This window comes from Apis laboriosa, unplaced genomic scaffold, assembly GCF_014066325.1.
Source record: "Apis laboriosa isolate Shangri-la unplaced genomic scaffold, ASM1406632v1 scaffold105_cov147, whole genome shotgun sequence".
Taxonomy (NCBI): Eukaryota; Metazoa; Arthropoda; class Insecta; order Hymenoptera; family Apidae; genus Apis; species Apis laboriosa.
The window spans coordinates 493,799-507,606 of NW_025220714.1; the positions used below are offsets into that span (position 1 = coordinate 493,799).

Here is a 13,808-nt window from a genome sequence, read left to right on the forward strand (position 1 = left end):
CGTGAATAATATATTTATTATTGCGAATTTATTTATATTTTTCGTGAAATGAAATAATTAGTTAGAACTAAAAAAATGGAAGATTGTAGTTTGTATAATCGATAACTAATAAAGTTTCTTTGAATACGTTTAAGCGTAATAAAGAGAGTAGAAATATAAAGAAATATAAAGATTAACGATTAGTCTGTTTCTCAACTTTTGTTAACAAGTGTAATACATATTTGCACAAAAATTCGCAGTCTACTAATCAGTATGTTTTCGGCTTTAGAGGAAAGTCACTACTAGTTGTCGTTTATTACGTCACCATGTATGAAATCATGATGTCAAGCAGATCGTTTATCATTCTTATCGCGATGATGTATGTGTATCCACGGTTTTCTGAAATGTTATACGTTTAGTTACAAGATTACTTGATGAATCCTTCGCCTATGACCTCAACCAATGGTATTTTCTACGATAAAATAAAAAATATTATTGCATTAAAAAAAAAAAAAAAAAAAAAAAGAAGAAAAAGAAAAAGATGAAACCGGATAGGAAATGGTGGACGGCATTACCGTGTCCGATTGCGAAAAGTTGATGTAGCCAGGTTGTCAAGGCTTAAAAAGGTCGTGGAGATACGGAAAGGCCCGCACACAAGGTATCCCTTTGTTGTACACCTGTCTTTGCTTGGCCTGTGTTACGCGCGTATGCAAATGTAACACGAGCATATGTGCCCGCATGCCACGGTTCGAGTGTTTGCGAGCGTAACATCATACTCGTGAAGCATTTTCACGTGGTTACGTGAAAGATTAATTACGATAATGATTAAATGTGGGGCAATTGTCGATAGTGGACCGGCATTTCGTGGGTTAAATGTGGGCCAGTGAAACATGATAAATACTAATTGTATTGTACGAAAGGCAAAAGATACAAGATTTTTATTTTTCAACTTACGATAAAATAATTTCGTTCATTCAAATATTTCATCACTTATATTGTTTGAATTAATTAAAGAATTATAATATTGAAACGCTACGTTCGCTACGTTTCACCAATTTCGATTCTACGATTTAATACGAAATAATTATGTTCCATTATTTATCTATAGGACGATGAAGTATCATTTTCTTCTATCTTTTTTTTTATTTTCACGCTTGTTAGATGGCACACCTTGTACGGTAACTATCGTTTCCAAGGCAGGAGGCGCTTGGATCGTTTGAGGAACGTAATTACTGTTCGGTTCTCTATTTCATCTTGTCGAACGAGAGCTACCGGTTTTCGAATCCTTTGTCGCTAGTCGAAACAATACCACGCGACACATCGTGTGACATATGGCCAACAACGGGAAAGGAATAAAGTGGAGAATCGATACGTTACCGAGATAACAATTTGCGTCATAGTCAGGCGTCGCATTGTTCGATCGGTTTACACGGTATTCGAAATTTACGGCTCCGCGCCGGTGGCGACTTATGGTTCATGATTCGAAATTCGAGGTTTCCTCTTATCCGTTATCGAATAAATATATTCTTAACGAAACAGTGCTATTTTTTTTACAGAAAAAAAAGTATTTATAGCATATCTAGCCTATACCTAAATTAACCTAACCTATATCTGCATTTTGAAAGATGTTATATATAATAAATTTTGATAAAACTTCCAGTTTGTGGATAGAAAATTATCGAATAGAAAATTTATATGATACACTTTCTCCTGTTTTTATATTCTTTACGGAATAACTATCAAACGAGTATTAATTTAATTTATTTTTTCTTGATAAGTAAGTAGTTCGATAAAATTTCTATTTTTTTAGATGGATGGAAAATCATCGATTAGAAAATTTGTACGATACACTTTCTCCTGTTCTTTACGGAATATCATCAAACGAGTTATCCTTAATTTAATTTATTTTCTCTCGATAAGAAGCAGAATCTAAAGAACTCTCATCGTATAAAATCACGATCTTGGAATGTGTTCTTCGCGAAACGAGCACGCGCCGCTCAAGCTTGACCAGTTGTCAACTTTTTCTTTCCTCAAGTCACAGTTTTGTCGAAGATTTTTCCTGTTTACATTCCGTCCTCATCGCTTAATAATTATCTCGCGGTTTGTTACGCTTTCTCGATTCTCCTTACTCGTTGATGATAGCGGTGGTCGCGTGTCGAGTAAATTTCGCCACGGATACAAGAAGAAGAAGAAGAAGAAACGAAAAGAGATATAGAACGAGGACGAGAAAGATTTCACATCCTTGTATGAAACGAATGGTTATATTTTAGGAGCAGTGATTCGGCAATATGCCAGTATCTATCATTATACTCGCGATCTTATCGAGAACGTCTAGCACAATGTCGTACCGTGAACGATCTAGGTTAAACACGCACTTCCAATACAGTGCGTACCGCTACTTGACATTGTATTTTTCATTGGAAAACAAGGGAACGAGAATGGTCTGAGTATTGCCTAATACCAATGTTGGACATCGATCGCTTACAATTTTTCATTTGACATTTGAGTTAACATAAAAATTGTTTAACGATATTGATATTGATAGGTTAGAATTTTCAATCGATCGATTACAATTTTTCATTTATTGGATTTAACGTGAAAGTTGTCCAATGGAAATCGATTACAATTTTTTATTTGATTTAATATAAAAATCTTCCAAATTAATGACAGTATTGAATCGATTTGATATTAAAAATGTTGCTTAATGTTGGACATCGATCGATTACAATTTTTCATTTAATGGATTTAACGTGAAAGTTGTCCAATGCCATAATGGAAATCAATTACAATTTTTTTACTTGATTTAATATAAAAATCTAAGTTGCCCAATAACATCAATTTAATTAAAATTTATCGTAAAAGTGAATTGCCTAATGACAGTATTATATACGATTATAATTTTTCATTTGATCGATTTAATATAAGAATCGTTCAAATTGCTCGATGTTGGACCATCGATCGATTAAAATTTATCGTTTAATCGGATAACGTAAAAATATCAACATTCACGTTGATTTCAAAGAAGTCGAAAATGATAAGAATTCTTTGAATAGAGTACAGTCGCATTTTATAGATCCATGTTCTATGAACGGTTTCACTCACACGCAATCCAATCTTGTTCGTTTCACCAAACTTTTCCTACTCGATTTAAGTGGCAAATTACGATAGAACAGTTAACTTTCGTTCGAAATGCTATTTCTCTTCACCGATATATCTTTTCAAATTTTCTCTGCCTTTCTCTCGTTCTATTTTCTAACGAAGAATTTAAGAAAAAGAAATATTAATAATAATTATCGAATCAATTCGATTCCTCTTCTGAAACTTCTGCCTGTTCAGATTTAAAAATTGAGATCGTCAAAGTGAAATTCTAACGTTAAAAAATTTACAACAAATAAATATTCATTTCATTATTAGTATTCATTATTATATCATTAATAATTAATCCAAATTATAATTTTTCAAATAATTTTTACTATCGTCACGAATTATCTAAATAAAAAGCTAAATTTAATAACATTTTACTTATAAATTTAACCATCTATTCGTTAACTCTTGTTTTACAGTAACAACAATGAATCGTAGGAAAGTACAATAATAACAACGTTCACGTTTCACTCAAAGTGACACGGTAACGCAACGATAATTATCTTTAAGGTGGATTTCCAATTCGAGGAAACAAACAAAAATAGAAAGACCGTTTAAAATTCTTCCGGTTAATATCTCCCCAACCAACGGAATGCGTGAGTGAAAATCAGAGCGGAATGATCGTTAAAAGAATATTAATTCGATACTTATCGACCTGAATTTTATAACAGTTTCTAAAGTGATTAAAATTCGATTCGTTTATTTTCTTAATTATTATTTTATATCTGAACACGCGTTGAAAAATAATATCAATAAGAGTTGTACATAGTTTTTAAGAAATTAAGTTGAAAATCAATTTCGTTGGACGTGGAATGGACGCGAGGGTATGGGCGATAGGAAAATAGGCGACCAATCAGAGCGAGAATACGAGTGCAGCAATAGGTAGTAAGATGCTATACGAAAATATATATAGGAGGGAGGGGCTTTCGCGATGGAACGAAATATAGAGCGAGAGTCGGTTTAAATTTCGTGATCTGGAACACAAGTTCGCATTGAATCTAAACTTTTTGGAAGTTCGATGCCATTTTAACCTCTTACCGCGCTCGCCCGAGTTAAGTCGGATTTAAAAAAACGATTTTTTTTTTCATGCTCGTGAGACCTGCAGTTTTAGTTTTCCATATAAATACGATCTATATACGTTGGACAGTGTTGTGCTTATTTCATTCGAAAATGTATAAATGTAGCTACAATTATCTTAGATTTTATTTGCATAAAACTATATTTTTTTTTCAAGATTTGTTAATGTTCTTAGATGTTTTAAGAAAATAGAGAATGAAAAAATTGGTGGAAAAACGAATGCTTTTGAATTTTTAATTATGTTAAGGGATTAAAATAACGTTTGAACGAAGCTATATTTACACGTACAAATTTAACAGAATAGAAACACAGGTGCGTATGATCACTCCATCAAAAATTTATATTTCCGAGAATCCGTTCGTTATTTTCTCGTCTCTTGTAAAAATTTCCAAAGAATTCGCTTCATTTTATCGCAACTTTTAACTTCTCTCCTCTTATCACGCCCTGCGAGATTAAAGATAAAAAATGCATTAGAAAATGCATCGCTTTCGAAAACGTAAATATTATTACTTTGATAAAGAGATTATATTTCCCTCCCTCTTATAACTATCTTATAATGATATGAAATAATTTTCGAAAAAAAATTGTGGAGGGGGGAGATTAGCTAATTTTTTCGTCTCACGAGATGTTTGCAGCTTTATCTCTTACGATATCGAAAATCGTTAAATTCTTAACCGCATCCTATTATCGAATTGATGAAATGACAAGCACGAATTATCGATCATAAATTTGAGATCATCTCGTTCATTAATATATATATATTATACATATAATATATATATATAATTCGTAATTTTAATAGACACCTCGAATCTTTTCAATTTCGAGATAAATTCGAATATAATGAATTGAAAATATTTAAAATAATGAATACGAAGATACAACGTGTTTCGAGTTGGATCAATGGAATCGTTCAAACCCGTTTCTTTCATCCCAGTAAAATTTATTTCACAAAAATATTTATGGTTCTTCGACTCGAACGCAAAACGGATCGACACAACTCGAGCGTTTGAAGATTGAATATTTTCTCTTCAGGGTGAATCGTCGTTTTTTTATGAGAAGTTGACACGACACAATCGTGGCCGGCCATATCACACACGTTCGATCTGATGGACAGCCCCGGGCCATTCTCTATAAGAAAAGATGCTGGAGAGACTCTGCACTTCTCCTCCTCCTCCTCCTCTTCTTTCTCCACTTCTGTTCTTCCCGTTCTTCGTGCCTCGTATTATCTGTCCATTGTCTCGCTTGTTCGGTAACAATGGTGATACGTTGCACAGCTAGGCGAGGAAAAAAGTTCACGTGTTATCGTAACTTTAGAATTTAATGGCCTCGACTTTGATTTACACGCGACCCCGTCGGCTTTCGCCTAACTCTACAGAACAGAAATTTGTATCCCTCCTTCTTTATCTTCTTTACTATCGTCTGCTTTTACGGCTACTGTTTTACGCTTTATTTCAAAAAAAAAAAAAAAAAAAAAGGAAAAAGAAAAAGGTTAAATAAAAATTGTTTCGCTCGTTTATCGTAACATCGTAAAATTTTAAGATAATAATCGTAATCTTATTTCTCACATCTAAGTATAAGCTATTCTTTCTTTTAATGATGCCGTAAAAAAAAAAAAAAAATTATATTAAACCGACAATTATTATATAATCACATATAATCACGAGAAGAGAAATAATTAAGCGGAAATATATTTGCGCTTTTAGACACAAAGAAGAATTTAAAATTACTTCACACCGCTTGATATTTAGATATAATTAGCTGGTACCGGTTCATTATATTTCACTAAACGTAGAAATTTTAATTAGCAGAGAAAGAAGCCAAAGAAACATTTCGCTTACACTCTCGTTCGTATTAAAATCGATACACAATCCCGAGACCAACTTCTATTTTTCGAGTTTTTTTTTTTAAATTTTATATATTCATTCACGATTCGAGACGCGTTCCATATCCGTTTTCCCGCGGTTTTTGACCGAGCGAGCAAGTAGAGAGGGGAAGGGGAGGGGAGTACGCGTGTTTCTTCCGTTTTCACGCAGAGCGTGTAATGGCACAAAAGTCGCGACACTGCGCCACGTGCATTCTGTTCTCCGGATACACGCGTGGCATTACGTCTGCGCCAGACTTCAACGTGCAGCTGACGGTCCTTTGGATGCACCCTTCCTCTTTGAGTCGTCCACCACGTCGCTCGTGCGCGCACCGTGCGCCGCTGCTATACCAAATGCCAGTGACATCGGAATCAATGGTGGTCATAACGGTTAACGTAACCGGCTGTGCCTCTACTCTCTCGGCAGAAGGATAGATGAGAGGATTTGGATTTGGTCGAAGAGAGAGAATTTACAATTTATTCCAGTTGTTTGACGATTATTTTCCTCAAGTGAAGAATGTTACTATGAAGAATGGAGAATGGAGATAGAGCTATATTTAGTGCTTTCGGAATTAACCTCTTTGGGAAGGAGCGTGATGTCGGTGAAACATGTATCGTCGATCGAGGGAAATCGTTTAATCGATTTGATTTTTGATATTGGTTGATATCGATGTGTGTGTAAATGTATTGTTCACTGGTGAAAAGAAATCTCGCAGGTCTGATCGGTTAATTCGAAAGGAAACGTCTATTTTCACATGCATTTTTCTTTCTATCATGTATTGGTATATGTTACATATACGAATTCAAAACGACGGTCTAAACCTATCTAAACCCGAATGTATTAGCATAGGACATAAAATCCAGAAAATTCTAATCGATAACATAACAATTTTTTTATTTCTCATAATATGCGTAAATTAATTACGATTTATAACGATAGTTTAATTTATAAATGTAATTTCGTATTCGAGTAGTTAAAATAATAATTGAATGTATACGAATAAGCATATTATCAAAATAATTAATAGTTTCGTTAAATATTTCAGTCTTAGATGATTATTCTAACATAATTTCATAAATGAAAATAATTTTTACGATTTATATATATTTTTCAATATATACAAATTATAACTTTTTTTTTCTACTATTATATTACGAAGCGTGTGGTTGTCAACAAAGGCGTCTGAAGTGGGGATAAATAGTCCTGGCGAAGGACTCCTCTTGCCCTTGTGCCGTCCCGTGAAACTTCGTTCCAGCGTAAACAGTAGTTGGTATTTCTATAAAGATCAAAACTTTCGTTCTGATCCTGATTTTGCTGATTGAAAAATTTCTGGTATATCTATTGATCAGATATCTTGATTAATAGTATACAGGCTGCGATTATGCAAGTTGAATTAATAAAAAATAATTACAATCGTTTGAATTTTCTATCGCAAATAAAAAGTCAGGATAACGATAAGTGTTGAACTGTTTGGTAACTGTAAAGTGCGTTTTTGAATAATCAAGTAGGCATAACTATTACAAAGATAATTATATGGTAGATTTAAAATGGCAGAATAATACATGGTAGATTTAACTATAATTATCGTTTCTGTCGATGATCTTCAGATTTCCAGGCTACAATAATATACACGTTTTATAAGCGTGCAATCATAAAATCAAACATATCACTTATTCGCAACTGTTCGACAAGTTTTCGATCGTCAATTATTTTTTATCGTCAATTACCTGTCCCCTTAATAATTTTTTTATCGGGATTCAATGTAAGTGAACGTAACCTGGAAGGTTATTTAAATTAACGGGCTTATACAACAATTTGTTTATTCTTCTCATGAATAATCTATTAAAAATTATTTTACAAGATTTTAAGACGAGACGAGTATGAAGTAATTCCAACAATTTTCTTAATAATATTATTTGAAAAGAATCTTGAAAATGACGAAACCAGATGATGATGGAATTCTCCATCTTTATGGGTAGAAAAAGATTACGCAATATTTATTGTCTATAGAGAACGTTAGGCTTTGTGTCGAATTTTTAAGCGAGGAAATTAGAAACCATTGTTACTTATAATAAAAAAAAATATTCCTATTCCATTCATTAAACGGTATTGTGGCTTATACAATATAAAAAGAGATTATACTATATTCACAATTAGAAAAGGCAATTACAAGATACAACAAACACCAAGTAAGTTCAAGTAAAATAATCTCTTTCAAAAGAATTCATTCTAAACATTTTCAATTTTAATTTTTTTAAAGTTGAAAAATTTGAATTATATCTCTCGATATAAACACAATAGCAGCAGAAAATATTTTATCCACGATACTATGAGAGTACAAATTTTAAACCTTACGTATAATTATATCCCTATCTTTTTTTTCTACACTTTATCATACCTCTAATTAATATGAAGTGGAAAAAATGCGATTACATGTGAGGTAATTATCTCGACGCGTTAAAACCAAGCTGGCTCATTGGCTCCGTTAAAGTTCACGCGAAGAGAACAAGGGATTTTTATATTATCGAAGCTCGTCGAGGCTCGAGGTTTTCTGGATGACTGGCGATTTCGATGACCTTAAATTTCCCGTGAAATGAGAAATACGCGTTCACGTGATTCATCCGTTGAGCGAAAAAAAAAAAAAAAAATTAAAAAAAAAAAAACGAAAGTTCAACGTTCCCTAATTTTCCAACATTTGCTCGAATCTTTCGCGTTTCGAAATTGCCGCGAAATTTTGCGGAGAACGAAAATTTCTCTCGGCGAAGAATTTCCAGGATATCGATAAATAACCACCGCACGCTCAAACGGTGAATTCGTCGAAAGTTGCGGATGGATATCCACGAAAATAAAAAGAATAAAAAAAAATTGTGAAACGTGGAAAATGATGGCCACCCCTCGGCGGAAGCCGCTGCAACCGCTTCACAATTTATCATTCCGTCCCCGATTTTAAGCATTCGAGTTATACGCGAGGCTCAATGGACCGCGCAATCCGTTACGTACGAGATTCTTGCGAATCTATATATATATATATATATACACCGTGCAACGTAAAATTGCGTGGAAACGAAGAAAGTGGAAATGGACTGAACGAAATTTCGTTCGAAAGTGGCAAGAAAGAAGAAAAAAAAAAAGTGTAGAATTTTAAATTACGCGGAAAGATATTTTTTATCAAATAGTGCGCGGAGAGGAGTAGGAACGAGCATGCTCATTACTCAATCTATCGCGATCGAACGAAAGGAATTTTATTAAAGGAATGTGTGTCAACGTTTCCATAAAAAGTATTTACACAACCTATCAGTTCCATTGAAAATTATCGTTGGATTAAAATTACATGGAATTATAATTTCTTTTAATGGTAAGCCGGTAACGATACCTTCACACTTCTCCATGCATACGTTATCCACATTGACCCACAATTAAACGAGCATGTGATTAAACAATTTGAATAATTATTCTATCTATGTTATTTTGAATTCCTTTCGAAAGCTCGATTGTGTGTATATATATATATATATATATATACAATCGATATAAATATAAAAATAAAATATAAAAATATTTTTATATATATATATATGTGTAATATTTACAGATAAAAATATTTTTGGCATTGTAATTGCGGAGAGAACGGTAATGGCGGAAAGAAAGATGGCCACGTTTTCTAATACAGGTTTTACTTTTCTTCTCGTCAGCACGTGACCATGTCCCCTTGTATCGTTAATTCGTGCGCATAATTACCATTTAAACGGCACGTACACATCTTGTTAAGATGGAAAATTAACGAGTTCGAGGGGTATGGGTATTTTTAAGATTACACATATTAAGAGGTAATTAAGAGACACGGCATATACATCGAAAAATTGATATCCAAGTTTCGTGGTTGAGAAAAAAATGCTATTTCTTCTTTGCGCCTCTCTTCTGGAGAGATGAAAATATTTCTTGTTTTTAGTCATTATTTATAATTTAATCAATATTGGATGTATGGTAAAGAGGATCGATATTCGATGGAAAATTATATTTTGAATTGTAGTAATTTCGTAAAAAGAAAAATTGAAAATTTTTCAAAAATTGTTGAAAAATTTAGTTGAATGAATCCACTGATATTCGTTATTCAAATATTCTAACATTCGAGTATTTTATATTTTATAATTGTAGATTAGCAAAAATATAAGCGCACAATACAGAATATTTTTTTTCCATGAAATTGAAGAAATGAACAAATATTTTTTAAAACGTAGAAAAATTTATTGCGATAGAATGCCAGGATGTGGAGAATACGATAATACTGATGTCATATTCATTGATGATAAAAATTATAATGAAAAGAATATTGTTAACAATATTTTACATTTCAATACTGATAAAAACAATAGAAGAATGCATTGAAAAAATGCATTGAAGATGTCACCTATTTATTCACTTCGAAGCACAGAAAGGAGTCGAATGATTCGAAGAAAACAAAATGCAGTTATATTCAGTTTTATGTATTAAAAAATTTGTAATGTTAAAAATCCATTATCTCAATTTTGTCATAAATGAACCATAATTATTTTCCTCAAAATATAGTATAATTTTAAGAAAAAAAATCTCATTTGTTTCATTATCCTTAACTTGTTGTCTTCCTATTAATATGAATAATGAATCTTCTATTATACTATATACAATTTCTTCATACAAGTAATGAAAAAAAAAATTTAAATAAATTAAAATAATATTCAAGATGAAAATCTAAATTTTCAATATATTTTTTAAATAAAATATTTTTTAAAATATTAATTTTACTCATCGTCGAATATCAAATAATAAAATAAATTTATTTTCAAAATTTATATCCATATTTCACGATAAATAAGTTTACTTACTATTTCAAATAATACTTTATCCAACTCTCAAAGATGAGCAAAATTTAAACGCTTGAAATTAAGAATAAAGTTACTTCAATAATTTCTTATTCTAAGCATCGAATAAATAACCTATGTATATACATATATTGTAGCGTCAAACAGGCAAGATCAAGTACGAAGAGCAGCGGATCAATTAATAACAGTCACAGAATAAACGTTATTCGAGCAATTTTAAACAAAATTATTACTCAGAAGAAAGAAAAATTTCGTTCATTCGAAATTTTAACTGTTTACTTTTTTTTTTCCTTTTTCCGTACATCTATCGAGATTCGTTTCGGAAGGAACGAAACGATTCTTCGTTCGTCACGGCACGTATGCGCGGCACAGCAGAGAAGAGAGTACGTACGTATGCGCGACGAGGGAACGCGAGCGCGTACCTCGTGCGTACGCGCGGCGAGCGATTTGCGCAAACGTCTTGATCGCTCGTCTACCAGGCGAGCATCGCCTCGAAGGAGTGCAGCGCCTCGGTATCGCGTGTCTCGCGGCCCACGTGACCGCGTCGCGACACACGCGTAGTAACGCGAGCTAAGATGCATTGGGCGGCGGGTGTGCGTGGCGAGAGTTACGCGGCGTGCGCCGCGCATTCACCACGTGCGAGGGAGGAGTTTGTCCCATCGATTACGGGCGAAACGAAATTTCGTGTCGAGTTCCGTGCAACATTGACGAAAAATCGTGCTTTTATTTTTATCGAGCTGCGCGGATTAACGCGTGAATGGGTAACGTGGGCGCACGTGTGGGTTAACGAATTCGAGCATGGAAATTATAGAATTAAATTGTGATTATAGAAATAACTTGAACATCGATAGATCGATCAATGTGTCGAATTTCAAATATAAGTACTTATTCGTAATATTTAAATTTGTACATGAAATAATCGTGCCTTTCTTCGTGATTTTCGTGATTCTGAGGAATATTTTCTGTGACGAAAATATGGTAACAATCTTTCGCATCGTTACACATTAGTATAATATAATTCTATTTAACTTTTTATAAAAAAAATCGTAATTATTAAAAATTAAATTTTTCGAGAATTAAGTAAGATCATTTCGTTCAACTTTGTTTGAAATTAATCGAACGATATCGCAATAATTCAACGAAGAATTTCTTGGGACAAAAGGATCGTGATTCGAATCGCGATGTAATTTGCAATCGTTTGTTTATACTCATCGGTTTTCAGCTCGTGATCCCGGAATACCTTTCACGAAGCGATCCTCAAGATGGAAAACAAAAAGGGGGAAGAGAAGAGCATCGGTTGCGTATCTCTGAACTCGATACTTTTGCCGCAATTGTGCGCTCATTGCAATAAGATTTTTGTATCGCGGTTTTGTAACGCGGCGAGGGCGTGCGCTATGCTTTTAAACCGAGCCAATAAATTAATGTTACCAGGCGAACAGGAAGCAAGGAGCGCGCACTCTGTACACTTTTGCAAAAAACCTATTGTTAACATGCTACCCTGTTAAGTATGCAATAATGTCTCAACAATCCCACCTGTTGTTTAACAATTATTTTGCAACCACCGCCGATGCGTGTGTAAAACCCGTTACAAACGTTGCCCACGATACACGAGTGTTGCTTTAGCCTGCTAAAATTCCGGCCTACGCGCAAGGAGAAAACAGAGCGGACTACGATATCGTAAATTATTCCTATGTAACTAGGGTTGGCTTCTTTCTTCTTTCTCCTCCCCTCCCTCCCCCCTCCCTTCCCCCCCTCTCTCTCTCTTCCCCTCCCCCTTTTTTTTTTAAATTTATTTTATTTTATTTTATTTCTAAACGAACCAAGAAAGTTCCTTTCGCTTCATGATGCCTTGGTCTCGAGTCATGTAATGTTGTAACATTGTTCTTGTTTTTGCGAATAATTTGTTGTTGTTGTCGAGGACCGATTGTAACTCGAGGATTCCTTTTTACGGAAACAATGTAATTTAACGACAATCATACGTTGTAATGTTCAAAAAAAAAAAAACGTAAACACTTCTATTTAAAAAAAAATGGATTGTAAATAATCTTCTTATCGATCGAGGAATATTTTAAATAATATTTTATAATTCGAATATTACACGCTCCCCTTCGGTAACACCAACTGTACACATATGATATGATTACAGATCTCGTATTACAAATCCACATTTGACTTTCGACGTTTCCTACTAGAGAAACCTTCCACGCTCAACTCTGTCCCCTGCTCTGTTCTTAAAACTACAGTTACACGCGTAATCCATCTTCCAAACTCGATTATAGCCATAAATTCAAAACCAAAAAAAAAAAAAAAAAAATCTCTTACCTCCGCGAGAATACAATCCTCGAGGAATACAAATTCGAAGCCTCGTGCGACGACACGATATATGAAAAAAAAAAAAAAAAAAAAAAAAACGCGAAGAACAGTCGCATCTCCGTACAATCCCTCCTTAACGACGCGTGCCCGCCACGAATGGCGATTGGAATTCTACTTTTCCACGCGAGGCATATTTCTTGCCTTTTGTCCGCGCTCGGAAGCATCGGTGTGCTCATAAATAAGGCATAACCGTGAACGAGTAGGCGAGGTGGATCCCTGTATGTATGTGCGTCCAGCAACGGAACGTGCCCTCCGTTTCTTCGCCATAAGAGGGTGAAAGCTAACAATGCAAGTCAGGAGGGGGGAGGTGGTTAAAAAATAAATTTAGAAGGATGCTTTTAGACCGAATATTATTATCTAGGCTACTTCCTGTAATGGTTATATTTTATAGGCATAATGGTTAAGCAAATAGGAAAACTTTGTTTAATTAATCCTTTAATTAATTAATTAATTGTTATGTCTCGCGTATTGACACGCAGTGACGTCATTCATTAATAAAAAAAAAAAAAAG

General features: G+C 33.8%; 1 protein-coding gene and 1 long non-coding RNA gene across 3 annotated transcripts in view; one reads left to right on the forward strand and one right to left on the reverse strand.

Moving 5' to 3' along the window:
• The window catches only part of LOC122718784 (DNA repair protein RAD50-like), a 41,369-nt gene that overhangs the window by 13,644 nt on the left and 13,917 nt on the right, over positions 1 to 13,808 (reverse strand). The gene's annotated exons all lie outside the window — the stretch shown is intronic.
• On the forward strand, positions 11,664 to 12,387 carry LOC122718999. Its single transcript, XR_006347493.1, has 2 exons — positions 11,664 to 11,902; positions 12,147 to 12,387. It is a non-coding gene; the product is annotated as an uncharacterized LOC122718999 (long non-coding RNA).